This window comes from Camelus ferus, chromosome 3, assembly GCF_009834535.1.
Source record: "Camelus ferus isolate YT-003-E chromosome 3, BCGSAC_Cfer_1.0, whole genome shotgun sequence".
NCBI classification, from domain to species: domain Eukaryota; kingdom Metazoa; phylum Chordata; class Mammalia; order Artiodactyla; family Camelidae; genus Camelus; species Camelus ferus.
The window spans coordinates 48,803,938-48,830,550 of NC_045698.1; positions in this window are offsets into that span (position 1 = coordinate 48,803,938).

Consider the following 26,613-nt stretch of genomic DNA (forward strand, 5'->3'; position numbering starts at 1 on the left):
AAAGTACCACTGCAGGCTGGATTGCTGCAGGAGCAGCCCTGAGATTGTGTTCAGTGGGTAGGATATGGATTAAGGGGTGTCCTTGACATCTGCACCTGTCGTAAGGAGGGGCTGGCCGCAGGTGGGGATGAGGGTCGAAAGACGAGATGTGCTACAGAGCCAGTGAGAGCCGTGGCCATCCCCATGGGCAGCTCTTGAGCTGGGGTGGCCCTCCTGGTTGCCCTGAGTGGAGCCAGATGGCCAGGTCTTCATAAGCCATGATGACTCGGCCAGTAGATAGGGGCTGCGGGAGAAGGGGCAAGGTCTTGAGTGAAATGACTCATCGCAGTGAGGCTTTCCCTAAAGGGGTGGGCAGACAGCTGAAGGCTGTCCACTGACAGACTCCCAGAAGCTGGGACAATAGGTCTTCAGTATCAGGGAGAGCTGAGTGGTGTATCACGGTGTCCTCTACATGACCATTACTAAGAATCAGTGTTTTGGCCACACAGGAGCCCAGCGTGCAGAGTATTCTCTGGTTATACAATGTTACTGTCATCTCTTGAGCCAGATTTCCTTTTATGACTCTTGGCAGATGCCCAGAGATTCTACATTTGTGAAGGATCTCTTTGAAAAGGTTTCCACATAGACTATCTCTTGCATGAGATGCCCTTCTAAGAGCACTAAGCCTCTGGGTCTTTTTTGAATGCGTCGTCTCATCTTTCCTTCGTATCTCAGAGGAAGGAGGTTCCTTTCTCCTTTCTCAGGTCAATTTCCCTCTTGTGCCTTTGACCTGAACCTTCTTGACCTCCCACAGAGCCTTGTCCTCCCAACGATCCTCTCTCAAGCCTCCTCAGTCTCTTTGCTCTCCTCTGCAGGGGAAGGTTCCAGAATAGTATCACGGAGATGATGGGGTCTTAGCAGAGGAGTAACACAATGACATTGGCACTTGGGGAGGAATGTTCTGGCAGCCGTGTTTCACGTGGGCTTGTGAACTCAGGCCTGGGAGCAGGGGGACCAGCCGGGAGATGCAGCTCAGCTGAGCAGGTTCGAGGACGCCCTGATGAGTGATCTTAGCTTCTTTTTCACTCTGTGCAGCCCACTTGGGTTGTATGGTAGGAAGTCTCATGGTGCAGTGTTGGGGGATGTGGTTTGGAGAGTTGTTCAGGACGGGATTTGACTCCTACCGAGGTCACTTTTAGCTACGTGACCCCCCGCCCAGCTATTTATTAACCTCTCAGCCTCAGTTTCCCCATCAGGAATGTGTGAATAAGGCCTCCCTCAAAGGGTTGCTGAGAGGGGGACGTTCGCTGGGATGACACAGATGAAGACCCTCACGTGGCGTCTGGCAGGAGGCAAGCCTGGGTACACGTGGGCTCCTCCCCACTTTAAGGCAGTTGCATTATATTAAGCTGTCAGTCAAGAGAAAGCCCAGCGGGTCAGGAGCTGCCTCTCCTCTGGCTCTTTCTAACAAATGGGCCCAGTCAGCTTCTGATTTGACGTTTAAAGCTAGTGTCCGAATTCCCATTCTGCCTTTGGTGAAGCATTGGTGAAGCATCTCTCAGTGGCAGCTGAGGAGGTATACTGTGAGCTGAGTGAATGCAAGATTGAACGAACTAAAACAAGACAAGCATGTATGTGAAACTCAAGACTCGCTCTGAGTATCCTGAGCTCCAACGGTTTGTGCTCTTCCCTTCAAGGACGTCATGTTATGTCTGCTGTGATGATGGGCTATGACAAGACGGCTTCTTGGTGCCGAAAAATGTCTAACAGGATCTGCCTGTCATTGGCCCACCTCCCACGGCATACCCGTGTTAACCAATAGGTTTTTGGAAGATTCGTCCCTGCCTTTGGGGTTTGCCTTTGAAAAGTTAAAATTCTTATACTGTGAGCCCCTGAACATTCATTTTGAGACAATAAGCAGAGAATTAGCTACCAGGAAGGGCAGAGCAAAAATATAGTTTATTATGTAGGTGTATTTTAGGCCAAGAATTGGCCATGGCTTTTCCTTGCTTCAGTCAAAACTCCAAGAACTGTGACAGAGTTAGGGGACAACTAGACCAATGCTTGCATAGGCGAAAAGAAGTCGTCAGTGAGCTTTCATCAAGCTAGTCAAACACACATCTGTACGTGGGTTTTGAAGAATGACTTTGTTTTAAGGAAGTGGACTCTTGTTTTGGTTTGCTATGCGACTGACTGAGTTATCCTCCACCTTGTGTGTCACCTGATTTGTTCTGACACTAACCTGGCAGAGGGAGGCAGAGACAGTGCCCCAGGCCCAGGTGTCAGGCCTGGAATAGGACTCCAGTAAATAGAGAAAGCTTTTCTGCCAAGAGAAGCAGGAAAAAGGGGCAGATAAGATAGAAAACTGGAAAGGAGAAACTTGGTGGCCTGTGAGCAATGGTGAGAGGCCGGGGGAAATGACTTCATTTCCTGAGACCAGTCTGTGCAGCTGCGCTCGATCTGCCAAGAGCTCCAGATTCTTACATGGTCACCCCCCCCCCCATTCCAGCCCCCTCCCTGACCAGCTGAAGCGGTCCCCTCTGCCTTGGGCAACCCTCTCTGCTGTGTGATCAAAGCGCTGAACTTCAGCAAGAAATGATCGACATCAGTGGTCTGCAAACATGTTTTCCCTGCGTAGCTGGGGAATTTTGAAAAACTACATATATCCCCACACACTTTCAAATTGATATCTACAATTTTTGTTTTCAGTTTAAATATCATATATCATGGAATCTGCGTAAGTGCATTGATTGCAGGATATTATGCATCACACTTCCTGCATTATTGATGTGCAGCTAAGAAACAATAGTCATGCTGTGACCTGCCAGCATTGTAAGTCGCACCCCAATTTCAGAGACAAGAAAATGTGAAAGCAAATGGTGTCTTAGAATCGCTGATATGTGGCCCTTACCAAGGATATAATTGCTTTTCTTCTTTGTAGACCAGAGAAGGGCTTTTGGGGACACAGGCATGTTATTCTCAGACCAGGTTCATTTTAGGAAAAAGTACAGGCAGAAGTTGAGGATCTGGGGGAAAAAAAATCCCCAAACTCTATGTGATCACATATAGCCCTTGGAAAACACGTATGTGTCTGTAAATTACTGGCTTATATGTTTGTTTATAAAAATGAGTTTTTCTTTCCTTTCTTTCTTTAAAAGAAATATCATTAAAGCTACTAGGATAGCATTAAAGGGTATTTCAAAAAAAAAAGAAAAATTCACAATTTTACTGGACAAACAACTGTCCACGTTCCCTTCTAGGCTCCTACCGCCCGTATATGGTGGTCTTAGTAACCCTGGAGATTCTCCTTTGCCATGTAACCTCTTTACCAGGGATTAGGGCCTGAACATTTTGAGAGACATTATTCTGCTTACCACCGACCTTAAAATCAGTTCGAGTGCCACTAAATTCCCTGTTTTTTTCTGGAACAAACAAGAGGACCATTTGGTGTTACTACCATTGCATGCGGTCTGCCTGCCAACAACACACTCAGCTCTCCACTGAGACACATTTAGGAACAGTCTTGCTCGACGTGCTTACAAATATAATTATTGTTGACATTTTCAATTATTTAACATTTATTGAGCACCAGTCATGCGCTAAGCATGGTTCAAAACATACAGTTAGTCACGGTTGATGCCCAGAGGGCTTACAATTCAAAATTAGACAGGTCTAAAATTAGAAGGATGCAAGCATCTGCACATAGTGGCGCTTGGTGAAAGAACTGAGTATCCCGTACAAGTCAGGTGTAGTGCTTTGTGTTAGGTGTTCCCCAAACTAATCTTTACTCCCGTGATTCCTAGAAACGTACACGCTCCAGAAAATACGTTTCGGAACATTATGTAGACAGGAGAAAATATTGTGTAAATGCCACTTACAAGCAAAGTTTTAAGCGTTTGAGACATCTACCTTGCATTTTTATTTCAGATCTTATGACAAATGAAATTTTTCCTGTGTTCCATGATCAGTAGGATTCAGCTGTGAAAAGAAAATATCTCATCAAGGATGCATAGTATAAAATGTAATTGCTAACTAGAGAAAGGAATTTTTGAAAGCTGGTGTTGAGAACGGTAAGTCAAGCTCTTAGAGGCCCAGAATCACTCAGGAGGCCACTTCACACTACAGCTTAAGAACAAGAAGGAAACCATTTCTACAGTTTAGAAGCCTGAACCAAGCAACCAATCACTGCGTAAATGTCTTACGACACGTGGCTGAAGTGTAAGCATGTGTGCGCTACTTGTTCTAAACCTCCAGTGAGTTTCCCTGGCAACACCTTGCTCTGTGTCCCATTCGGGGAGGGAGAGGGGTTGGTAGAGTTGAGCTCAATGTATGTGCTTGCCTTTTTAAAATGAAATGGAAATATGTTTACAATACCATTTAATATACCAATATATTTTGTTTGATAAACTCTAGGGATGAAATTACCTCCTTCCTTTAATGATGAACAAACAAACTGAGGTCCTGAGGTGAGGTGATTTGTTTGAGGTCATACAACAATGAGTATTCTCTAGTTCCATCAGAGTCGGAGCTAGAATCACAGCCACCTTTGCCACCAGCCAAGAGTTTTCCCACTTCCCCTTGGTGCTCTTTGCCTGACTCATCCTGGTTCTCCCTCAATCTCCTCTGTCCTCAACCACTACCCACATTTTCCCCTATAACTCTTTAAGATAAAAAAGGGGAACATTTCTGTAATGCCATGTGTCTGTTTTCATTGGCTTTTCCCAGATGTTCCTCCAAGGTGTCAGGTACTGAGGAAGCACCCACCTATGGCTGCAAGGAAGGGAAAGCCGTAATCTCCCTGGAGAACAGTGCACTGGTGCTCCCCTGTCAGGATGGCTGGGGAGGGTTTGAGTTCCCCAGGCTGATCTGGCCAATTAGCACTCTGAGCACAAGCAGGGGTGGAGACTATCTGTTCTCACCCCGAGCACGGGGCCGCCATGTTAAGGGGTCCCAGCCACAACGTGCCAGCAACATCTGGATGCGTGGGACACATTGTTATCTAAATTAAAATAATTTAGTGCTCATCTTACCATCTTCCCGGAAGTACAATCGTGGATGGAAAGGGTGGAACACGGCCTTTTGTTTCTAGGGACCAGTGCTCTAGTTGGAAGGAGACACCGTAGGCAGTTTCACCCTTTCCATACTTTTACTGCTGGCTGAGGGTGGTATTACCAACCTTCCTAAGTCCGTTTTTAGATTGCTTGAAGCCGCCTGCCTCTGACTGCACAATGGCACTGCCTGGGTTTACCTCTAGCTCCTAGCCCGCTTTCTCAGACCACACACAAAAATAAACTCCAAATGGATTAAAGGCTTCAATGTAAGACCTGAAGCCATGAAACTCCTCGAAGGAAATACAAGCAGTATACTCTTTGACATTAGTCTTAGCAGTATTTTTCAGAATCTGTCTCCTCAGGCAAGGGAAACAAAAGCAAAAATAAACAAATGGGACTGCATCAAAACAGCAAAGGAGACCATCAACAAAACAAAAATGCAGCCTCCTGAATGGGAAGAGATATTTGCAAACTGTATCTCCAACAAGATGTTAACATCCAAAATATACAAAGAATTCATACAACTCAACCTCAAAAAAAAAAAAAAAAAAAGTGGATTTAAAAAATGGGCAGAGGCCCTGAATAGACAATTTTCAAAAGAAGACAATGGGAACTCTGTACTTTCCTCTCAAATTTTCTGTAAACCTAAAACTGCTCCCCCCAAAATACATTACTTAAAAGAAAATCACCCTTTCACATACATGCAATCAATATAAAAATTATCAATGAGCTATTTTACATTTTTGTACCAAGTCTTTGGAATCTAGTGTGTGCATTTTACACATACAACACATCTCAATTCATACTAGCCACTTTATAAGCACTTAATAACCACATGTGACTAGTGGTTACTATTGTTACACTGGAAATCTAAACATTTTAGTGAGGTTAGAGAGTAAAGAGAAATATATACGTGGGAATATTTTATCTCAGAAAATAAACTCAAATGCTTTGGAGAATGCTATATGTTACAGGCCACTCCCTAACAGCAAAACATACTAAGATTGTTTCAGTAATCCCCTCTCCAACAGTTTTTAAAGAATAAAAGCAAACACAAATCCAGTCCGACGATTTGCTTGACGTGGGGATTAATTAAGACATGTGGGTGAACATAAAGCGAGATTTCCTCCTACCATCCATCTTCCACTGACCTTCATTAAGGACAGAGAGCATTTTAATGGATGAAGCCTTCACCTTTAATAAGCCTTTACTCTGTTACTTCCCATGGAACCATTCATTAGATTAACAAAACAATGGTAGCTGGCTAATGACAGAGCCGTGGTCAGAACCCCAGGGATAGCCTCTGTCACCATCAGCGCCTCGAGGCAAAATGTCACTGGGTCCACCTCGTCCAGCCCAGTTGAGAAGACTTTGACCTATAATTGCATTCGGAGAGTTCAAGAGCTCAAGAGGTAGAGATGGGGTGAGTGGGTCCGCGCTTTGCATCCTCCTGTCCGCTTGAGGAAAGGACGCATGGGAGCCTGAATGGAGGCTGATATGGGCGAGGGGGAGGTACTTGGTTTCTGCTTCCAAATGATATTCCTGTTTCTTACTGATTGCTTTAAGGAAAGCGTATTTGTGGATTACTGTGTGGATGAAAAAAATTAATCAGTCGATCTAAGAGAGAAATGGAAAATTTTATTTGAGCCAAACTGAGGATTATAACCTGGGAACAGCCTCTCAGAAAGCTCTGAGAACTGTTCTGCCTGTTAGAGGTCAAAGCACAGTTATTTAAGTTTTTTAAGATAGAGGGCTGTGCATTCAATGACATATTATTGACAGTTTAAACAATCCAGGTTACACGTACAAAGCATGGGTCATCGTGATCCCTTACAAGATTAAGCGGAAAGGTCATGTCCTAAGGAATTATCTTGCTGATGACAGGAGGACCCTTGTTCTTTGTGGTTGAGCACATATTCCTGCCGATGGGGGCGGTTTGGTCGATGCATAATGCAGACACACAGTGCAGAGTGGAGGCCAAAGGGCAGAGAAAAAATTTGTGTTCAAATTCTCCTTGACTTGCCTTAACATATACATTTCTTATTCACATTCTATGATGAATTTTTATGTCATCAATTGTTTAAATATATTTTTATTTTGGAATCATTTTAGGTTTACCAAAAAGTTGCAAAGATACTACAGAGAGTTCCCGTATACCCTCACCCAATTTCCCCATAATAACCATGGTACACTCAGCAAAACTAAGAAATCAACACTGGTACTTTACTATTAGTTAAACCCCAGACTTTGCAGTAACTTTAAAGAACAAACAAAAACAAACAAACAAAACTCAGCAGGAAGAACTGTGTAAAAATTGAAATATCAAAGCAACTTTTGGTCTTAATTTGAAAAAAACTCCCATTTTGGAGAGAAGAGAGATAGGAATGAAGGAGGACTTAGCTTCCCAGTACAGACGTGCCCATGAACTTGCATCATTCAAGTCAGATCAGACCAACTTTCTTTATGAAACCTTCCCGATTTTATGCCAGTGGTTAGCGTTCCCACTGGAGGACAGACCTCTAGCGCCTTCTGCGCTGCATCACCTGGCACTGGTAGACACTCAGCTACCTGCTGAAAGAAGTAAGGACTCACGTGTTCAAGAAGGAATTATTCCAGCTTCCTCTCCCTCCTTCTTGGCCCTCCCCCCAATCTGTGCTAACTCATGTGCTTTCAGAAAGGCTCTCTGAAGGTTTTATGCATGAAGAAAATTGGCTCCTTCTCCTTTTGAATTATTGAAAGGGAGCTATATATCTCTAAAGATGAATAATTTAGGAATTTTCATAGACAACACCATCTCAGCTCTTCTTACTCTAAAATGAATTCAGAGGAAATTGGGTTTACTCAGTTCAGGACTGACTTTAAATTCAACCAATACAATTTGAGCAACTGCCATGTATTTGGCTCTGCTCTCTGTGTGCTCCGAGGGCCACTCCTACGGGAACACTGATACACAGGCTGTTTCTCTATTAGACTCAACGCTCCCTGATGACAGGGACTGGGGGAACTGTGTCTTATTTAATCTCTCTCATCCTTAGATCCGCAATGCCAGAAATATTCCTCAATGTCTGGTCGATGCTCAGTAGCCTTACTGAATCAATAATAGACAAATAACTGCTGAATGGGTAGATGGTTGAATGAATGAATATACGAGTTAATAGGTGAGTAATTCCTGATCACTGCTCTTAAGGAGACTGCCTTCTGGAAAGAGGCAGGGAAGAAGAAGCACACAGAGACCACCATGCATGGTGGAATGAAGGATGGACCATCAGAGGTGAACCTGCTAAAAGAAAGCACTGACAGCTCCTGGAAACATAAGCAGAAACACGTAGTACCTGTGACCGTCCAGAGGGTGGGCAGGGTGTCGTGATCGGGGTTGGGAGAGGCGCTAAATGAGGAATTCCAGCCTGAGAGGGCAGAGCGAACACACAGCAAGGGGAAAATCATGAACATTTTGAGGACCTGAGTTTGGATAGCTTATGTGGCATGCGTAGATCAGGGAGGGAAAATAAACCAGATTCACACGCCAGGCCCACATTATGTGGGTCCTTCAACACCAGGGTTTGTTCATTTGAAACTGATCACAGATGCAGACAACACATGAGAAGCTGGCTTGGCGTGGGGGCTGTAAGATAGGCTTCTTCAAGCACATCTTCTACAACACGATAGGTCTAAGGAGAAGGTTGGAAGTGCGGGAAAGAGAAAGGAATTTGCTATAACATGGTGTGATATAATTTATCACTAAGTTCTGTGACGGCAAGTCAGAATTTTCCTATATTTGTAACGCAGGAATCTGGGCTCTGGTTAAATCACAATCTCTGCCCTGCCAATAAAAGGTGAGGAAGGCCATTAAAGCCGTTTTGTTAAACAAGCAATTAAAACAGTAGTTGGTTTCCAACTTAATGCTTTAACTTTATACATCACATTAAAAAGTTATGTGATGAAGTCGACCTGAGGTTTCTGGACAGAAGCTGAACAGCTGACGTCACATTTTTGAGAAGTGAAAAATCCGTGCTGAACTGCATAATGGACTACTCACAGAGTCCGAAGGATAAAACAGGAGCATCTTGTGGGGGCAAAGTGTTCTTAGTGATAGAGCAAAAAGGCCACGATCATCACATTCATGTCGTGCATTTCAAGACTCTCTACTGTGGCAGAGGCCCTCTGATGCTTCTCTGAAAACCTTCTTAGGAAAAGATGCACTGAGCCACTGTGCTGGGTGGTTCCTATTCATTTCCACTTCCAGGGGTCTTGTGCTGCTCTGGCTGGGTGCCTCAGGGGCTCCTCTGTGAGTGGCGCAGCCCTTGGTCCCCAGCTCCAGGCTCGCTGGGTGTAAAGATGGAGGCTATCGCGGCAGGAGTGGCTGGATGTGCACTGTTGGCACATCTGCTGTTGCCTTCTGAACTGTGTTTTGGGCCAGCGCCAGGCAGCCTCTCCTCGATTTTAGCTGTCACACCATTAAAGGAAATGAGATGATGGCACAAATCATCATTCATATGACTCCAGCACAGAAGGCCGGGGAGACACTGCCGGGATAATTCCACAGCCACCATCGCCCCTGACAGTAATTCCACACAGGGGATCGCTTTCTAATAGGCTTTTGTGCAGTCAATTCAGAGTCCGTTGTGTGCCCTGAGTTTGGATAATTAAAGTTGTGTCTCAGAAGCCGCATGTGGTAGCTCATAATTATGTCGTGGGGTCTAAGAGGAACCTGAGGTGAGTGACACCTGGGCTGGAGTGAGGAACAGGGACCCTGGTGATGAGGAAGAAAGAAACCAGTCCCCTCATTGGGGAACAGGGGGCCGGTGTTCCCTCTCTAGCATCCAGTGCTTTATTTATTTTAAAACAAAAATGAGTAATTACAGCCCTTCCCGGTCCAATCCCTCACCCTCCGGAGGGACTCGGCTAACCCCTTCCTGTTGCCTTCGACAAAAGAATGGTAGCTGACCCGGGCAAGGAAGAAAAATATCAATGGCTTATTGAAACACCAGAATGGTTTAATTATTTAATTATTTGCATGTTGAGAGATTTGCATACAGGCAGGAAAAGGCTCATGTTGGAATTTGGCCTGTATCTCCCTCAGTTTCTCACTGGAGGAGAGATCTCGAAGTGTGGCCTCATTTAAGCTCTTGAATCTTAGAGAAATGAGACCTTTGGAAAGCTTAGATTTGTTATTTCAAGGACACACTATTTGGAAGGAAAACAAACCCAAGGCCATGTCCCATCGGGCCATGTTTCCCTAGTCAGTCTGTGGCTGTCAGAGAAGAAAAGTAGTTGCTTTTCCCCACGCAGGACACCCTCAAAGAGCCATTCTCCTGAGCAGGGCAGGGCAGGGCAGGGCAGGCAGACCGCTGGGGTAAGTGGGCGCCTTTCAACACTCTCAGACGTGGTCCCAGCTTTTCCAGATTCAACGTGCGAGAGATGCTGAAACGTCAGAACAGGACCTCTTTCAGCTTAAACCTTTAGACCGTTTGGAGGATTCTGGGACTGTGACTTCTAAAGGGCTTTGAATTTCTGAGCCTTGAAAGGAGGCTTCTGCTTTATTCTAACACGGGACATCTTTTCTTCCAGGTTTTGCCAGGTGGAGAACAAGCCCTTCCTCCTTTGAACCCCTGTCGCCCCTTTTAGGGCAGGCAGATTGATTCTTCCCCCGACATGGGAACAACAATTGATATTCAAAACACTGCCCTCTCCTCAGGCTTTGCCTTCATGAAAATGAAACATACTTCGTCCCGAGCACCATATGGTGTTTGTGAAGGGTGGGCACGCAGATGCCTCCTAATTAAAGCATTAAAGTTGGCCACGAGAAAAATGGCAGCCACAGATGACTTTGGCTGGGCGCATGGCGGGGAGGGCTGGGTGGGAGGGGGTCCCAGAGAAGGGCTGAAGTGGGAGGCTGCCTCCCGGCTTTTGCAAACACACACTCTGATTGGTCCTCTGGGAACAGATAATGGCAAGAGGCAGTTAATTTGAAGATAATTGAGAGATCTCTTTCCTGTCTGCACACAATAAAACAAGGTGTCGGGCCTCAGCTGGCACTGGCACCCTGGCAAGAGGAAAAGGGCCCGGAGTCGGTCTGTGAAAGCTGCCACCTCATTTTCACATCTCACACAAAGCTGGGAAACCCCTCTCTCCGCCTCCCCTGGCCCCAGACGCAAGCACCCATGTTTATTGTTTCAACACATCAGACCATAAATAAGAGTTTCCAAAGGGAGAGGCCATTAGAGGACCAGGGACGCTCTGTTCTTCTGGAAGACGAGCGCTGTGCCTTTAAAAACACAAGCTCACCGACCAGCCAGAAGAGGGGCGCCCTCTCAGGTGGTGAGTTTTTTTTGAGAAGGGGAACTAGTGTTTTGAATCTTTTTTTTCTTTTCTTTCTCAGCATCCTTAGTGCTCTGGGCAAAACAGTTTCCAAACCCACTGAAGTCTGGGAATACTGAGGGACCTTCTCAGGTTAACTTACACACTCGTCTGCACACCTTTGTACAGACAGGAACCACAGAGGCATCCTGTGCAAGGGATGGTCTTGAATGAGGCTCCGTTGTTGCCTCAGCAAGCCACACAGAGAAGGGGAAGATGTGGTCGTCACAAGTGAGGGGCTTTTTGTTTTCTTTTTGAAGGATCCTTCCCTCTGTCCTGTCCCAGCCCCTTTTTATTCTTTTAGGACAGCTTGCTTATAAATTTTAGGAAAGACTTAAGCCAAGGAGATGAGAGAACAATCTGTTTTCCTCTTTTAACACACACATAACAAACAAAAGGGCTGGATAGAAGGGTTATGTAAGTGTGGAAAAGAATGCTGCTTTTTCTCAGGAGTGGGAAAATTAATGGCGCCAAGCTTGTGGGGATCACAAAGATAAAGAACTTAAAAAAGTGAAGAGAGATTTATTCCTCATCAGTAAAGCCCCTAGGAAAAGATTTGAGGAAGTGGGCACACAGGAACACAGGAGTGGTGGGCACCACTCTGAATGAGAGAGCCAGCCGGTGGGACTGAATTCGGTGATTGATGCAGGATGGCTTGGGGGTTATTAAAGGTAGCTAGACAGCTGGGTTTGCTAATCTGACTTGAAATTTTTTTGAAGTACAATATATTTTTCTGCTATTCTGGTAAGTTGGGACCGAGTAAGTTTTTCTTCTCTCTGAGCAGTGAGATGGTGATGGTCTCCCCATAGAGGGCTATCTTCAAGTTTGTTCCCAGGGAGTACCGCAGAGGTGGAAATATTGGTCTGTGTGGTTACTTCACTGCTGTAATTACACAGAAAAGGTAGGATGGGGATAAACTGGGACCACAAAAATTAAGGATGATGAAACTAAAGTTAACAACTTCTGTTTATTGGACGAGATCCTAAAGAGATAGGGTCCAACCTTGCAGAAGAGAATTCCAACACACAAACCAACAAATGTCTAGTATCAAGAATAGATAAGGAATCAATAAAGGTATGAAATCAACAGCAAGATGAAAATAAATAGCCAAATCAAAAAACTAGGTAAATGACAGAAATAGACATCTGATGGCAACGGAAACACAAATGATGGATATACACAGGGAGAAATGCTCCATTTCACCAGTAAGAAGGAAATGCGAATTAAACCCAGGTGAGAACCTGTTCTATACCCACCAGATAGGCAAACAATCAGGAAGTTTGAAAATATCAGGCAATGACACGAGTAGGATTCCATACTGGCTTGGAGTATATGCTTGGGTACCAAGACATTGGAAAATGATTTGGCTTCATTGAATCACCCAGGAATTCTAGTCCTGGACGTAACCTCGAGGTAACTTCTGGCACACCTACAAGTGGTCACTGCACACTGTTTGTAGGAGCAAAAATTATCCGAATGATGCAAAAGTTCATCAATAGGCAACTTTAAGGGCAGATAGTGATAGCAGAGTACCATACAGCAGTGGAAAGGCAGAAATTAGAACTATACACCTGATGCAGAATCTCACAGACACTGAGTGAAGCGGGAAGAAATCCAAGATTTACAAGACTGCATATAGTATGGTGCCATTTTTCTAAAGCCCAAAGCAAGCAAATGAAATGATATATCATTTAAAGATAGTGGATTCTTATTACTTTCTCTGTAAACTTGGAGTGAACGGTGACGTAGCAAATACTGAATCGTTGCTTCTAAGGAAAATACACCCGCTCTCCTCCCCCAAATAGATGATAGTTTTAAATTCCAAAACCAGCTCATCTGGCAGGTTCTATTTTCTTTATTTTACAAAAGAGAAAACGAGGTTCAGAGTGTGAAGTGACTTGCCTGACCCACCCATTAATGACTAAACAGCTGGGATTCAAACCCATCCAACTGACCCCAGACCCTCTGCACCACACTGCACTCTCCCCGACCTCCCCATCCTCCGGGCATCTCTGGTGAGAGCTGAAACAAGGCACAGCCTCATCTCGATGGACCCCATGGTGGGGTGGGCGTTGTACTCACTGGGTGACTCAGATCTCTCTCTGCTTTGTACACGTCCACCAATGACTGGGAGAGCGCTCATTCGTTTTGGCTGGCTGCTGTCAGCCAGGCCAGTGGACATGTCTAGTCATGTCTGAGTACTTTCTAGACATAAGCCAATCTCCCTTAGATGTGTGTGTTCGCACAAAAATATAAACACTGGCTATCACTGAGTGCTATGACCTCTCTCAATCTAAATAACCTCATAAATTTCTCCTCTATAGGTTCCACCGTATATCACACGTGTGATGGGACCACGATACTAAGGCTAATGACTCGTATACTCTCGGAGAAAAGCACAAAGCCCCAGATAAACACAAACAGGAGTTTTCCCTCTCCTTGCTATGAAAAGAAGTTGTTACAGGTTTTAATCTGCTTTTGAGAGAACATTTTGAAACCCATTTCTCCCTAGTTATTGGAATGGATGAGGTGAGGACAGCAGAGCCATGAGGAGCTAACATGTCGACAAATGTCAGCAGACTTTTCTCTGTGGATCAGCGAGAATGCTGCAAAATAAAATGGAAGAATATCCCACTCACCACCACAGTAAAAGATATAAAATTGTCAGAAAACCTAAACAGGGAATGTTGTGAGACCCCTATGAATACAGGGAGAAAACTTTATTGAGAGACAAAATAAGGCTCGAATAGCCCAAGTCACTCCCTAGAAGACCAGATGGCAATATTATCTGTTAAAACCTGGAAGTTCTTCACAAATTAACTTATTGTTGTGAGACAACCATGATTAAAATCCCAGAGAGGTTTTGGAGGAAAAAAATGGGCAAAAATATTTTCAAAGTAACCTATAAGTATAACTGTTACCCCAAAAGATAAAGAGGAAAGACCCCAGTCCTTATCTTAGCCAAAAGACAAGATTGCAGATGGGAGATGGAGTGCATTGTGTAGTGAAAGATTTTAAAGGATTTATTTAGGAAAAGAAAAGTTCACCTCCAAGAACAGGAGGTGGGCTGATCCATGGAGGAAAAGCATCCGTTTTTGTCTCTTTCTCTTAATACCGTCACTTACAGGTGGTCTCCTGATTGATGACGGCGCTTGTCCCTGGAATGCTTAGTCATGTTTGGCCCCTTTTGGGCATGTCCATAGTGTACACAGAAAAACCCATGGGGTCCGTGTGTGGCTAAACAGCAATTTATACAATGAACACTGGATCATTTCCAGTTAAATCCTTTCTGCTACCACGCAGTCATGGCTGTCAGGTTCTAACTGGTTTCTTGCTGGCACTCATTTGGAAGAAGTAAAGTCCTTTTAGGGTGGAGGTGGGCATAATGCCATCTTCTGAACCATCCTCCCTCTCCTCCACCTGTCTGCCTGGTGCCCCCACTTATCTAACTACCTAACATAATGAGTAGCGAATAGCTAAGACAATGTTGAAAATGGAGACTATTCCTGGATGCTGCGTAGACACGGTGGATCACCATGGCCTGCTGGCTGCATCTTCTAGTATCAACCCTACAGAAACTAGTGAAGTAAGATGAAAGCAGGGATTTCTGGAACTAAAAAATAAGTGAGCACCACTTGGGCAGACTGAAACCTATGTATGTGCGTGTGTGATGGGAGAGGAGGGCTGGAGGAGGTGGAGGGGGTTGCAGGCAGGACCCAGGGCCACCGGAGGTAGGTGGGGGAGGATGGGTTGGAGAGACACCAAGCTCTGCTTTCCTGTGTGATCTCAGGAGCATCCTTACCTGCCCCAGGACCATCGAAATAAGCTCTGTAGCTCAGGCCACTGATATCCCTGTAATATCAGAGCAGCAAAAACCCTATGGGGAAGAGCAGTTAAGAAAGGACATTTCTTCTTCTCTGCCTCTTTTTCCCAATCCCCAAATTTGGTGATTTTTCTATATTTAAAAAACTGCCTTCTAATATTGCTGTTTCTTTCTAAGAGTTTAAAGGGCCACAGGTAAAGGAGGTCTCAGGTATACGTAGCTTTAAAATATATTGATTAGGAAATAAGAATGGTTAAGAGCAAAAATAAGCCAAGGGTTTAACTCACAAATTGGAAAAAGAATAACAGAACATTCAAAGAAACAAAAAGGAAGGGAAAAAAGGAAGAGAAATACGGAAATGAATAAAAGAGTGCACATGTATTCACCTACACAGTCACAAAGGAGGAACAGAGAATAACCAAGCTCAGTGCTGTTTCTTTAATGTGTTCCTGGTAGTGACTGATTCTAGAAGAAATGATCAAGGAAAAAACACACAAGTGTACCAAATACAGCGTGAAAAGGGAGAAATTACTACAGATAAGACTTCTTACTTAGAGATCACATTAAGAAAATGACTAGAAAAGGCACGATCTGGAAGAAAATATTTGCAAAGCTTATATCTGACAAAGAACCTGAGTCCAGAATATATAAAGTGCTCCTATAACTCAAGAACAAAAAGCTGAGCCACTCCAACAAAAACTCAACCGAATCTTCACAAAGAAGAATGTAAACGTGACCAACGAGGACATGAAAAAGCTTTTAATGTCATTAATCACAGGGAAAGGCAAATTAAAACCACAATGAGATACTATACACCCACTAGAAGGTGTAAAATTTTAAAAGACTGTTGATGCCAAATGTTGACAAGGATGTGAAACTACTGGAACTTTCCTAAGTTGCTGGTGGCAGTGGGTGAGCCAAAGGCAGGGGAGCGAGTGGCCATCCTGGGCGCAGGCAGTAAGGGGGTGGGTGCGTTGTCTGCAGAGAATTTAAAAACAATAATAAAACTGCGTATAAGTCGGTCTGCTTTTTATTATCAACATTTGCCAGCAATTCTAAACAACATTAGTGATAAAGCACTTCTCCCTGAAAAATATCTTTTTGTTGGTCTCACTGCTAAACAATTGTTGCGGGTTAGTCTTGAGTTTTAATAAAGTACATGTAAGCTTCAGATTAGCACCTTTTTATTATTGATCCTTTAATAATCACCACGTTTTACACGGAGTCCAGTCCTCCCAGTCATGTCAGCCTCCTGCACACTCACACTCAGCTACATGTGTTTTGAGAACAAGCCCCTTAAGATCCAAAATCTTTTCAGCTGCCTTCAGAACACACTTCTTTTTTTTTTCGGTCTCCAACTCCTGTGCAGTCCACATGCCTGTATTTAAACAATAGATTTAAATAATGAAAACACAGTGATTGTAAAGTCAAAGAAACAGAACTTTAGTTACTTGAATTTTGTTACTCCATGTGACCACTTGAAGGTTTTATTTGCGTTTAAAATGTACGACCGGAATAGAGGCCGAACTGTTAGGTCTAGTATTTTTATTTAGAGAAGTGAACGTTTTAATTCATGGGTGAAATATTTTGCTGAATTTGAGTAACATTTTGAAAATTGAACATTGGTTTACTTTCAATTTATTATTGATTTATTTTAAATTGAAGTGTAAATGACATACAATGTTATAGTAGTTTTCAGTATACAACAGTGATTCAGCATTTATATATATTGCAAGGTGATCACCACAATGAGTCTAGATCCTGTCTGTCCTCATTTAAAGTTTTTATAATATTATTAACTATATTCCCTATTCTGTATAATTTATTGCCACCATTTATTTATAACTGGAAGTTTGTGCTTCTTAACCTCCTTCATCTGTTTCACCTGTCTCCACCCCCTTCCTCTCTGGCAAACACAGTTTCTTCTTGGTATCTGTGGATCTGTTTCTGTTTCGTTTTGTTTGTTTTGTTTTTTAGATTCTATACATAAGTGAAATCATACAATATTTGTCTTTTGCTTTCTGACTTATTTCACTTAGCACAATACCCTCTGGTACATCCACATTGTAGCAAATGGCAAGATTTCATTCTTTTTTGTGGCTGAGTAGTATTCCATTGTATATATATATACACCACATCTTTATTCATTCATCTGTTGATGGACACTTAGGTTACTTTCAGGTCTTGGCTTTTGTAAATAATGCTGCGGTGAACATAAGGGTGTATATATCCTTTTGAAATAGCATTTTCAGTTTCTTTTTTAGTCAACTGGGTATTTAAACCTAAAGAATGAATCAGGAAAATAATGATTATCACTGATTATTACATGAAAATTACTGAAAATACTTTTGTTCTATAGCAAAGAGAGCTAAAATATCTACTCCCTCTGTCAAACACTCCAGGTACGCTGCTGTTTGGTGAGAGTTTAAAACGAGATAATCAAAGTCAGAAAGGTTTGGGAGTTTATTGTAAAGTTAAACATACACTTAGACTTGGCCCAGCAATTCTACTTCTAGGTATGTATCCAAGAGAAATAACAACATGTGTCCAAAAGAATTGTACAAGAGTGCAAAGGGCAGCTTTATTCACAATAGCTGAAAACTGGAAGCAACTCAAATGTTCAGTAACAGGAGAATAGATAAACAAATTGTAGTATATTTCATAAACAAAATACTTTTCATCAATGAAAGAACAAACACTGACATATGTGCAGTAGGGATGCATCTTGCAGGCATTGCTATGCAGAGTCAGGGAAGACATGAGCACAGGTACCTACTGTGTGATTTCATTTATATGAAGTTCTAAAACAGGCCCCAAAAAACCAATCTAAAGTGAAAAAAAAAAAAAAACAAACCAGTGGTCTTCTCTGATGAGGGTCTGAGGGAGGGAGTACTGACTAGGAAGGGACAGGAGGAAACATTCTGTGGAAGTGAGAATGTTTTATATGATAATAGGGTGTGAGTCAAGATTGTGTGGCTAAGTTTGTGCGTTACAATGTATATAAGTTATCCATTAAAAAACTAAGATTGCTTTAAAAAAAAGTTTCTGCACAGCAGAAGAAACAATCAACGAATGACAAGGCAACCTATGAAATGGGAGCAAATATTGGCAAATGATTTATCAGATAAGAGGTTAATATCCAAAATATATAAAGAATTCATACAACTCGATAACCAAAACACAAACAGTCCAGAGTTACTCAGTTTTTCTGGGTCTCTCCAGTGTACACATATTATTAAACTTTTGTTTGATTTTCTCCTTAAAAAATAGTCCAATTAAAACATGGACAGAGGGACTGAATAGACATTTTCCCAAAGAAGACATCCAAATGGCCAACAGGTACATGGAAATGTGCTCTACCAACATCAGTAATCATCAGGGAAATACAAATCAAAACCACAATGAGCTATCACCTCACTCCTGTAAGAATGGCCATCTGACAGAATGGCCAGAAGACAAGGGATAACAAGTGTCAGTGAGAATGTAGGAAAAAGGAAACACTTGTGCCCTGTTGGTGGGAATGTAAGTTGGTGCAGCCGCTACAGAAAACAGTATGGAGGTTCCTCAAAAAGTTAAAAATAGAACTACTATATGATCCAGCAATTTCACTTCTAGGTATATACCCAAAGGAAATGCAAACAGGACATTGAAAAGTTACCTGCACTCCCATGTTTATTGCAGCATTATTCACAATAGCAAAGATAGAGAAACAATCTGAGTGTCTATCAATGGATCCCACACAAAGGAATATTATTCAACTGTGAAAAAGAAGTCAGTCTTGCCATTTGCTACCCATGGATGGACCCTGAGGGCATTATGCTAAGTGAGATGTCAGAGAAAAACAAATACTGTATGATGTCACTTGTGTGTGGAATCTAAAGAAGCTGAACTTGGTAAAAATAGACAGTAGAATGATGGTTACCGAGGGCTGGGGATGGAGGTGGGGTTGGTGAGACGTTGTTTAAGGGAAAAAGTTTGCAACTAGTAGATAAATAAGTTCTAGAGATCTAAAACCCAGTGTACCCATGATAGTCAGCCATACTGCATTACAAACTTCAAAGTTGCTAAGAGACTAGATTTCAATTGTTCTCACCACAAAAAAAGAAATGGCCATTACGGGATGTGATAGAGATGTTAGCTAAAGCTATGGTGGTAATCATTTAATCAACATAAAATCAACATAAAAATGATCAAATCAACATGTTGAGAACCTTAAACTTGAGGTTATATGTCAACTACATCTCAATAGAAAAAAATTGAAAATAATTTAAAAATTAAAATAAAAATAATCCAATGGAGGGGGGGTGAGGGTGGGTGGGAGAAGAGATGATAATGAAATGTCAGGATGCCGATCATATTTGCAGCTGAGTAATTGGTACATGGATATTCATTATGCTAGATTGTTTTCTTTGAATGTTCTGAAATTTTCCATAATAGTAAAAAAAAAAAAGCAAAACAATGCATGAATAGAATACATTTTTACAAGAGCACATTAAATAAAAGTATAGATCTGAAACACACCAAAATTGTTGCTCAAAGGGAGGAGGGGGGAGGAGTGGGAGGATGGAGATGCTATGGAACAAAGAAAGAAATCCAGAGAAGGGCCTAGCACGGAACAATGCTGACAGTGTGAACTGGGGACGTCTTTTATTTGCTCCCACCTGTCTCTCATTGTCTTTATCTCTGTAATTGTACATTTAAAAAATTATTTTACTTTCATTTTAAATGGGTTTTAGAAGAGCGAGCATAGAAACACGTGTGGTCAATATGGCACATTTAATGAGAAGTCTATAAATAATTCTGATAACAGATAAGTTTATAATGCTTAATATAAAAAGGACACACGGTATTATAAACAGTGTGATCTCAAGCAGGTTATAATGCCCGGAAAAAATAAAGGAAGAAAAGTATCAAAGTGTGAATTTATACTGCCTACATAAAATACCGTTGATTTTTAGCTTCTCCTTAATCCTTTTATTTCCAAGTGTCCTCAGTGAGCGAGAAAGACTTTTGTAATTAGAAGAAAGCTTTTTTTTTTTTTTTTTTAATAGAACTGCAAATATAAGTAAGATCACCAAGTAGAGAAAATGTTTGGAAGAAATTAAAGTTCATCTCAGTTGGAAGTGTTTTTCTCCAGGCACAGTGTGCACCTTTGACCTTGGACGCTGCAGATTCCACCCCCATGAACGAGAAGTAGACAAACAATGCCATGTGTTTGCCAGACTCTATTGATTATCTCATTTGTTCGTTATAGTCATCACAGAGGCAGATTACTTTCTCCCCCATTTATAGATGAAGAAACTAAGGCACAGATTCAGTACACTCATGGCCCGAGGCTGGTTCATGGCGGAGCCAGACTTCAGACCCACCACGCTTCACTCTAGAGTGGTTAATGCCTTAGCCACTCCATTGCAGTCTCTTACATGTATATATAAGTGTACGTGTGTGTGCATGTGTCCCTATCTAAATCCCTGTACATATTTGTGCTTATGTCTACACGTGTGTTCATGCAGTCAGGAGCACGCATTGGCTCTTGCACAACTGATAAAGTGAGGGCGGGAAAGAAGGGCAGCAGGGCGTCTCTCTGGGAACTGCGATAACAAACACTAGAGGTGGCTTGGGGTCTGAATTCTCACTCCTTCTCTTTCTCCTACTCTTTTCCATGCCAATAAATCACCCCCGGCCCACGGGTGAAGGATGCCTTGGGCTTCCTGAGTGTGTTCAGGAAACGAGCAGCACTCACACCTGTTTAGGCTTATGCGCTCTGACAGCTTTAGAGGCACAGAATGGCCCCAGGTCTCTGGTCTGAGTCTGGTGGGTGGAGAGGGCGTCTCACAAGCCAGGATGCATTAAAAGTTCATGGCAGCTGCCTAGAAACTACTGCGGTGTTTCCCATTAAAGACAAGCTAGTTTAAACTCCCCAGCATTTCCAGGCATGTAGGAGTTTGGGGCTCTGGGGTTCTTTCCATCCTGTTGTCTCAGAGCTCGAATCAAACGATGCCACACGTAATACTGCCCTAGGCCCCGAGAAAGAGGTGATTTGAATGATTTGGGATGGTCCCGCTTTCTTTAAAAAGGGCTCACTAGTTTTTAAGACTTTTTCACTTGCAGGCAGTAATTCCTGATGTGACAGCCTGGGGCCACATGCCTGATCCTAGCTGGCAAAGGATTTACTCTGCACAGTTCTTGTCCATATAGTTCTCTTTTGCTTGTGAAAGAGTACGCCCCCAGATTAATTTTCTTTTGTCCGCCCTCTTTTTAATGAGCACTTTATTGAGATTCACATATCATACAATTCACCCATTTAAATGGACAATTCAGTGCTGTTTAGTGTATTCGCAAAGGTGTGCAACCATCACCACAGTCAATTTTAGAACCTCTTCATTGTTCTGAAAAGAAACCTAGCACCCAGAGTGTGGTTTCCAATGCCATTCTCCAATAAAAGAAACCGGAGTTCTGTGGGAAAATGACCGATTCTAGCACTGGACAGGAAATATATGAGATGAACCTGGAGCATCTTGTGGTGCCAGAAAGTGAAAAAGCGCTAAAACAAACGAAAACAAAAGAAACAGCCAAAACCCACCAAACTCTACATTCACGGATCATGTCAACTCAAAGAGCTTCCAATGGCCAAAGCTGGACCAACGTGAGCAGCAAAACGTATGAGCGTTGGATTATAACCTAAAGTATGAAAGAAAATAGATATCCACGTGTTCATACTGATACAGAGAAATGATTAAATAAATAACTGGGGAGAAAAGACAGAGCTGCAGTGCAAAAGAATTCCAGGTCATTTATGAATATTACCTATGAGACATTGTGACCACGTCTTCCTTTATCGCCTAGTTGCCTTTCTTATTTTGCAGTCTTTGTTAAATCCAGTATCTGTGCCCTGTCACAGGCAGTTTCTGTTTCTTCGGTCCCTGGCTGTAGGTCATACTTTGTTGTTTCCTTTCCTGTCTCATAATTTTTTGTTGAAAACTGGACATTTTTAGGGAATATAAAATAGCTACTTTGGATCCTGATCTCCTTTGGGGCTTGTTTTTGGTGCTGTTTACTTGTTTATTTGGCTGGTGCCTTTCAGTGAAATCTGCTTCCCCCATAGCATGAACGTCATGACGTCACCTCCCAGAGGGTGAGACTTGGTCATGCGCACAGCCACCCGAGGATAGCAGTGGTCTAAATGGGGCTCTCCTTGACTGTTTTTCTCCTTGGTTTGACTATTAAGGTGTCTGTCTGGTTAGGTATCCCACCCAGCTGATGGTCTCCTCTGCCTGCTGGCTGATTGCACTACTGTTTTTGACAATGCCAGGGGCATGAATTGCTCCTCAGTCTGGTCCTATTAAATCCAGCACCTTTGCAGGGGCAGGCTGACGTTTGTTCTGGCCCCAGGAGGGCTTTTCTTAGCCACTTCTTTCCCTTGCTCTCTCTGGTGAACCAGCTGGCCTGCAGTTTAATTTGTCTTGCTCCTAGAGCGACCAGCTGCCTCTTAATTGCTTGCCACCGAAACTTCCAGCGCTTTTGAGAGCATCCTTAGGCTTGAACTTCCCCACCGTCTGTTTCAAATAAAGTCAGTTCCCTTGGGAAGAGCTTTGGCGCTCTCTGTTCCTGTGGTCTGCCTTACTCCCAGGCAAAAGCTCTGAGTCCCTGGGTAGAGAGTGACACCCTTGCCTTAGGAGCAGGGTGCTGGGCAGGGGCAGTGGGCTTCGGTCTTCTCTGTGTGTTTCTCCCAGCATGGAATCTCCACCCTTGGAGCAGGCTGAGATGAGGGCACCTGGAGCTCCAGTATTCTTGCCCTGCCATGTCTGAGGTAGGACCTCTCCCTTGTGAGTCGGGGATTGAAGGAAGGAAGGGAGCAGCCTCTCAGCCGCACTGCCAGAAACCTATCCTGCAAGTCAGAGCTGAAGAGGATGAGCAACCCTGGTGGCTGTTCCCTCTCAGCGAGACACTGTGTCCCTTGACTAGGAGATGAGGGGAGAGGGTCCCTCCCCTTCTTCTTGGCCACGCCTGCCCAGAGTGGAGTTCCCATCTCTCCGAGTGCGGGAGAGGTGGGAGGAGGGAGGGATGGCTTGTGGCTCAAGGGCCACAGATCTTACTGCCCTTACCAAGATTTAGTAGCTTCTTAAATAAATGTTTCTGTGTGCCCTGAGGACAATTTCCAGAAACTTTATATGGTTGCTTTGTAAAGTAGTTTTCACTAGTTAGGGTCATTTTGCTGGGGAATGAGTCTATGGAGCTCTTCCCACCGCCATTTTGAAGGTGGAATTCCTTTTATTTTCTTGCCCTGAATCTAAACCGTATAGTTGCCCCTCAGCATTCTTGGGGGGTTGGTTCCGGGACCCCCAGGGATACCGAATCCCTGGATGCTCAAGTCCCTTGTATAAAATTGGTGTAGTATTTGCATATAGTCCACGCACATCCTCCTGCACACTTTAACCACGTCTAGATTACTTATAATACCTAATACAATGTAAAGACTATGTAAATAGTTGTTGGTTCATGGTTAATTCAAGTTTAGCTTTTGGGAACTTTCTGGAATTAAAAAAAAAATTTTTTTTGATTCATGGTTGAATCCACAAATGTGGACCCTGTGGATGTGGAGGACCGACGGTCCTTTATTTTCATGAACTCTCTGGTGTTGAAGAGTCTGTTTACCCATGTGATATGAATCCAGGTTTTCTGGGTGATAGTCGCTCAGGAGAGTCAAATGGGACCAACTTCCTTACAAAATAAAAGGGAGGGAGGTCTGAGACCAGGTCCTGCCGTGTCCACCCAGATCGATCTGACTAATCTGCACAGTATTCCTAAAGCACCGTGTTTAGTGACTGGATCTCTAGGATGTGAGGAGCAGGAAGGCTGGGAATTCAGTAACAGCAGCTAGTTTAAGTGAAGCCACACATCCAAATGCTCTTCCCAACTCCCTTCCAATCAACCAACTAAATCCATGAACCATTTGTTTACAAACTGTAGAACACGGGATGATTTTATACAGTACATGACTAACACTGTTTTTGGTTGGTTTTTACAGGTTTACTAGAAAAAATACATACAAAAAAGATGAATAAATGTGAATATAGATTTATAGAGAGTGCTTCTGAGCACATAGATAGATTAAAGATTCAGGGCAGGTGGCCAATATTGCAATGTTTCCCTTTCAAAAACAAATAAACAATTCAGTTTAGATGCCCACGCATTTCCAAGCATGTGGAAGGTCTCTGATACTGTTTTTCTTTCCATTTTATTGTTTCACTGCTCTAATTAAGGAGTGCCATGCCCATATTTTATTATTCTCCAAGGCCCTAAAAAATTTGCATTATGTGAGATTGCACACTGTAAAAATGATATATGCGTGAACACTTTGTACACACACAAAGCATATCAAAATTGTAATTTCACAATACTGTTACTCAGACAAGTCTAAAATAGCTATTTACTTTTATCAAAATAAGCCAATTTAAAAGCGACCCAGGACACAGCCAAAATTATAAAGGTAATGTGAATTTTGAAAAAAGGTGTAAACATCAGGTGAAAAGCTTACACGATAGCCAATTTGTTTAAAGAAAAAAATAATTAAATTGGTTGTTTCATTATAAGCATTGAAGAAGAGGCATTCAGAATTCTCTCTGCTAATTACTTACACTGGACAGCTTAAAAAGTAGTGGCCTCAAACAGACAAAAGGGAGAAATCATGATTCTTCTTTTTCCACCCACGCAGCCTTCTCATTTCTAGGTTCAGGTACCACTAATCTTTCCTTTTCATTCTTTGCAAAGTATGGTGAGGATTAGCTTGAATGAGCAGACAGCCTGAGTTAACTTATCAGAGATGCATCCGTGGTCCTCCGGTGAGCGATCCAGTCAGCGGCACACAGGTCAATGAGGAGGGAACCGACAGAGCCACAGTTCAGATGGATCCAAGGCTTCTGATCAGTGGCCGATAACATCATTTCCAAGTTGAAGAGCAACCTTCCGGAGAAGGCCCGTGATCGTTTTCATGGGCTGGTCACCTCCGAGACCATTTACGTGTATGAACTCAGAGCATTGTTTTCTGGTTGTCATCTCTTTTGTTTTCAAATGTTGGTCCTGAAGTCATTTTCATGTCTATGAATAGAGCAGGACGGGCTGTGAGGGAAATAGTTAATGTTCCAGTTCTGCCCATCTCATGGCAGCCTTCTGCGTGGCTTTCCATGACAGTGACTGTGAACTTTGCGTCTCATGGTGCCTACGTGTGCTCTTCTTCCTGGTCAATGTCACCTCCTCTTCCTGCTCCTCCTCCCCTAAGAAGAGGAGCAAATTTCAAGCAAATGGACACTCTGGGTTCCAAAGCCCCCATTTAAAAGAAAGAAACAATTTTGCTGAAAACCAAGCTTAAGCAAACATAGTCAGGAAACTACCTCGCCTCCATCCCTCAACTTAATGCCACCTATCCTTATTCATCTGTACCTTGCTTAACCGGTTTTGTCAGTGAGCTTCTAAGTGACAGCATTAAATCACATGGGGTTGTCCTCCTGTCTCATGTTGCCCTTGTAGAAGATCTAAATAATTGGAGAAATTGGACAGTATGGAGAAATCAAAGAAGCAACAGGTCTGGAAATTCCTTGGTATAAGGGAAGGACTGACCACAATTACTATGATACATTTGTGTGGTAATAACACACAATGTCTAGTATAGATCACGTCCAGTGGGCCTCACCAGCCCCCTGGGCCCTCCGCTCCCGGATGGGCAGCTGGGGGAAAGCCTCCACACAGGACCTCCTGGCTTCCCCTGGGTTGTCTTCAGCTCTTCCCCCACTTCTGATCCCATAAATGCCAGGTCGTAAATTATAAGCTCTGCTTCCCCCAGAGAGGCCAGGTGACCCCAGCAGAAATAGGGGGGTTAACTCCCATGGCTTTCATTTTCATAAATGGAAAAGTGAAGGCAGAGAGGAGTCCGCAGCAGGACTTTTTCTCCCTTCCTCCCTCACATAGGTTGTTCTGAGTTCCATATGGTTTGTCTGGAGACATCCTGCACCTGTCCAGCCACTGGTGGGGTCTCCTCTTGACTCATCGTGACCCAGCAGCTAATGCAGTGATGCACGTTCTGCCATTCGCTCCCCAGCCTCCTCGGATTTCCTCTCCATCACTCTTGCCTCTTGTGTTTGTACTTCCTGATGAAGCCTGAGCACTTAGACCTTGCCCCACGATCCCAAGTATTCCATCTCTTTATCTCTGTGAATGTTTTGGTGTCGGCCACAGTATAGGATCCCTTCATTTTTTTTTCCCCTTCAGAAAGTCCCCGAGATGAGCTGTGTAAGACTAAAGAAGGTAACAGCAGCTCTTTAATTCAATTTTAAAATTTCTGTCTTCGATTTGGTAGCCTAACTTTCCAAATCTTGATCCTCTGCTTTTGTGTGTTCTTTTTTCTCT